The sequence below is a fragment of the Equus caballus genome, chromosome 21 (assembly GCF_041296265.1).
Source record: "Equus caballus isolate H_3958 breed thoroughbred chromosome 21, TB-T2T, whole genome shotgun sequence".
Taxonomy (NCBI): Eukaryota; Metazoa; Chordata; class Mammalia; order Perissodactyla; family Equidae; genus Equus; species Equus caballus.
Genome location: NC_091704.1, coordinates 32,721,031 through 32,725,926, shown reverse-complemented (window position 1 = coordinate 32,725,926; position 4,896 = coordinate 32,721,031). Strand labels below are relative to the sequence as shown.

Sequence of the window (4,896 nt, the reverse complement as noted above, 5' to 3'; positions counted from 1 at the left end):
ACACAGGAAACCAGAGGAAGCTTTTAAACAAAGAGATGATGTGATCAGCCCTTCATTTTAGCAGGATCATTCTGGTAGCTTTGTGCAAATAGGCTGAAGAGGTACAAGGGTCGGAATGAACCACTTAGGGGGATATTTAGTGACAGAGGAGAGAGTCGTTGGTGGCTTCAGCCAGAGTGGTAGCAGGGAAATGTAAGAAGTGGTCCAGATTCTGGATGCATTTTGAAGATGGACTTTGCTAAAGAGCAAACAAAGGATTTGTTAAAGAGCAGAGTGGGCTTCAAGGGAGTGGAGAACAACTCTGAGGTTTTTCGTTTGAGCGCCTGGAATGATGGAATTGTCATGCACTGAGTGGGGAAGATTGTGGGAAGGGCAAGTTTGGGGGTCAGTGTCAGGAACTGGCTTTTCATCTTTTTTGAGATGCCTAAAATTAGTCATCAAAATGAACATATTACATAGGCAGTTGGATAACAAGTCCAACAAATCAGGCATTAATTAAATGGAAAAAACACCAGAAATGTGTCACAGGGAAGCATCTGATCACTGTGCAAAGCAGGATAATTTCTTCAAGCCTGTTTCCTCATCGTTGAAATGGTAGTAACAGCCAGTGCTGTGCAGGTTTGATAAGAAAGTAAAAGTCCCAAGCACTGTGCTGTGAGCAAGAAACAGCAAATAATGTTCCTACATTCTCCTGCCTAAATGGAATCGTCAACGAATTAAGCCACTCGACCCACCATTTAATTTCGTTGGCCTAAGAATTAAAGGACATCTGAGTATTTGTGATGGGTTTGCTGACTTACAATTTCTTATAGCTATCACAGAGTCTGGGGTAAAGATTTTATTTTTATCTATTTTATAGAAGAGGAAACAGATTCAGAAATAAAGTAACTTTCCTAAAGTCACACAGCAAGTACCACCTTTGAAGGTAAGTTTTTTCATTACATGCATATACATTCAAACATGCATATACAAATTGCATGTTTAGGGACCTTCGCAAACATCTTTACTAACACTGATCCTAAAAAGTGAACATTTTCCTTCCATGTTAACAAATCATTTTTGGGAAGAGGCTCTCCAGATGCAGTTTTTTTAGCTGTCCCTACCTGCTCCCCACGGAGGCTGCCCGGCGCCCCTGTCTGCCCATTAATGATTCTTTGCCGTTTCTTGGCAAAAATGGTAACCGATGATGCTGTTCTGAAGAGATTGGAACAGAAGGGTGCCGCGGCAGATCACATTTTTGAATATCTTAAGCAGCAAGTTGCTCTTCTTAAGGAGAAAGCAATCTTGCAGGCAACTTTGAGAGAAGAGAAGAAAATTCAAGTGGAAAATGTTAAGCTAAAGAAAGAGATTGAAGAATTAAAACAGGTGCTAATTGAGGCAGAAATTCGAAATGGAGTGAAGCAAATACCATTCCCATCTGGTCCTTTACTGCAAGCTAATTCTCCGGTTTCTGAAAATGTGACACAGTCTATGCCAATAACAACCGTATCTTCTGGTGCCAAAGGACAGATAAAAGGAGGAGGAGAAGGAGAAGAAAAGAAGGTGAAAGAGAAAAGGGAAATGAAAGGAGAGACAAAGAAGAAAAAACAACAGTCAATAGCAGGAAGTGGCGACTCTGAGCCAATAGATGTTTCTTGTCTGAATCTTTGAATTGGTTGTATCATCACTGCCAAAAAACACCCTGATGCAGATTCTTTGTATGTAGAAGTAGATGTTGGAGAAACAGCCCCAAGAACAGTTGTCAGCGGCCTGGTGAGTCACGTTCCTCTTGAACAGATGCAAAATCACATGGTGATTTTACTTTGTAACCTGAAACCTGCAAGGATGAGGGGAGGACTGTCTCAAGCAATGGTGATGTGTGCTAGCTCACCAGAGAAAGTTGAAATCTTGGCACCTCCTGATGGGTCTGTTCCTGGAGACAGAATTACCTTTTTTTTTTGGAGGAAGATTAGCCCTGAGCTAACATCCATGCCCATCTTCCTCTACTTTATATGTAGGACACCTGCCACAGCGTGGCTTGACAAGCAGTGTGTAGGTCCGCACCCAGGATCCAAATAAGCAAACTCCGGGTCACTGAAGCAGAACATGCAAACTTAACTGTTGCACCACCGGGCTGGCCTTCAGAATTACTTTTGATGCTTTCCCTGGAGAGCCTGACAAGGACCTGAATCCTAAGAAGAAGATTTGGGAGCAGATCCAGCCTGATCTTTACACTAATGATGAGCGCATGGCTTCATACAAAGGAACTCCCTTTGAGGTGAAAGGGAAGGGAGTGTGTAGGGCTCAAACTATGACCAACAGTGGTGAATAAAATAAAATGCTTCAGTTACTGAAGTATTTTGGAGAAAACTTTAATACCAATAAAAAGAAATATATTTTTCACTTGTACCTAAAGAAAAAAAAAAAGATGCAGTTTTTAGAGAACATATGTCTAGAGTAGAGAATTCTTACCTATGATAGCAACCAATACAGCAAGCATAGAGGTTTCATAATGAATGATGATGACCCTCTGGGTTACACCTATTGAATATATCCACTTGACAAATACCTTAGTGATTATCCAGCTGGAATCAGATTCATCCGTGGACCTATACACTTAGGCTAAATTATAAAGTAGGCAAAGACTGTAGTGTTCTTTCTTTCCCTCCGCCTCCACCCCCGTGTCCATCTCTGAATCTCCCACAAATCTGCTTTACAAAGTGACCTTAATTCTGTGAGCCTTTAAAACTTTAACCCATTATGAGCAAAATTTAAGAGAACACAACACTCTGGAAGAAAAATATAACAAAGGAGAGTTAAAGTCCTTAATGGAGAATTGATACAAGTTCACAAGAAACAAATCCCAAAAGATGAGTAGACGCAAAAGACATGAGGCAACCATTCACAAAATAACACATGCCCAACAAGCACACAGAAAATATTCAGACTCACTAGCAACCAACCACAGAGACTTCAACGGGAAGAAACAATATCACTTTTCACTATTAAATTAGCCAAAGTTTAAAAATAGTGTTCAATGTCACTGTGTGATGAAATCGAGGTTTCATACATTGTTGGTGGCAGTATAAATGGCAAAAACTCAGGGCAGCAATTTGGCAACATACAAGAGCAGCGATAACAATACGTGTGTGCTCAGAGCCTGTAATTCCATTTACTTATATTTCTGATCATTTCTATGAATACCTTAAGACTCAAGGAAAAAAGATGCTCATTAAAGTTATTTATAAAGCAAAATTTAAAAAATTGAATATCCATCAGTAACTGTTTAAATTGTGTTTAGCCATCTGGTGTACTCTATGTCATCATGGGATGCTGAAGAAAAACTTATAAGAATATAGAAAATATAATAGATGGAGTAAAGGCAAAACATAGGACTCCTCCAAGATGATCTGACCTATATGAAATACACATGCATAGAAAAATAGATTTATTGCATTTCTTTTTAGCGTTTGCAGTGGCTGATGTGTAGCTGTTACAATAATGGGCAACTGGCTGAGTGTTTAGTTGTGCCAGACATACACTAAGTGTTTTACAGACGTCCTTATTTAAACATTAACCATAGGATGAGATTATATCTTTTTTTTTACTGCTTATCACTAATTTTTTTTAGTGTACACTGCTACAAGTGGGATGACTGGTTCTTATCTTTAAAAAAACAAACGGCTTTTTTAAAACGTATATTACATAACATAGAATTCATCCGTTTCAAGTACACAAACCAGTCATTTCTAGTAAAACAGCCCTCCCTTACCCAAGGTTTTGCTTTCCGAGGTTTTCAGTTACCCACATTTGGCTTCAGTCTGCAAATGTTCAATGGAAAGTTCCAGAAATAAACAATTCATAAATTTTAAATTGTGTGCCGTTCTTAGCAGTGTGATGAAATCTCTTGCCGTCCTGCTCCATCCCACCTGGGACGTGAATCATCCCTTTGTCCCTTGGATCCACGCCGAATACGATACCCACCCATTAGTCACTTAGTTGCCATTTCTCAGTTATCAGACTGACTGTCACAGTATCGCAGTACTTATGTTCAAAAAACCCTATTTTACTTAATAATGGCCCCAAAGTGCAAGAGTGGTGATGCTGGCAATTCGGATACACCAAAGAGAAGCGTAAAGTGCTTCCTGTAAGTGAAAAGGTGAAAGTTCTCAACTTAATAAGGAAAGAAGAAAAATCATATGCTGAGGTTGCTAAGACCTATGGTAACTTTTGTTATGGTGTATTGTAATAATTGTTCTTATATTTTTAGTTATTGTTGTTAATCTTTTACTGTGCCTAATTTAGAAATTAAACTTTATCCTAGGTTTGTATGATTGGAAAAAACAGTATATATAGAGTCTGGTACTATCTGAGGTTTTAGGCATCCACTGGGGGTCTTGGAATGTTTCCCCTGTGGATAAGGGGGGACTACTGTAACTTTACTGAGTGATGCAATCATCACTGTCATCCAGTTTTATAACATTTTTATTTCCCTAGTAAGATACCTCGTGCCCATTTACAGCTAATCACCGTTCCTTCTTCCAGCCCCAGGCAACTACTAATCTACTTTTTGTCTCTAAAAATTGGCTTTTTCTGAACACTTCATATAAGTTGAATCATGTAATATGTGTCCCTTGGTCTTTTGTATCTGACTTCTTTCACTTAGCACAATATTTTTGAGTTTTATTCATTTCATATAACTTGTCAGCAGTTCATTTCCTTTTTACTGCTGAATGAATCTTCCATTGAATGGATATACCACAATTTGATTATCCATTCACCAGATGACAGACATTTAGTTTGTTTCCAGTTTGGGGATATTATGAACATATACCCATTTTTCAGATGAAGATGCTGTTATTCTTAGAGGCTAACTCCCCCAAGATCGCACAGCTGGGCAATGTCAGAGCCAGGGTT

At 39.0% G+C, this 4,896-nt stretch overlaps 1 pseudogene; it reads left to right on the top strand.

The window, feature by feature from the left end:
• Positions 1-1,146: 1,146 nt before the first annotated feature.
• On the top strand, positions 1,147-2,311 carry LOC100062783 (aminoacyl tRNA synthase complex-interacting multifunctional protein 1 pseudogene; annotated as a pseudogene).
• The last annotated feature ends 2,585 nt before the right edge of the window (positions 2,312-4,896 follow it).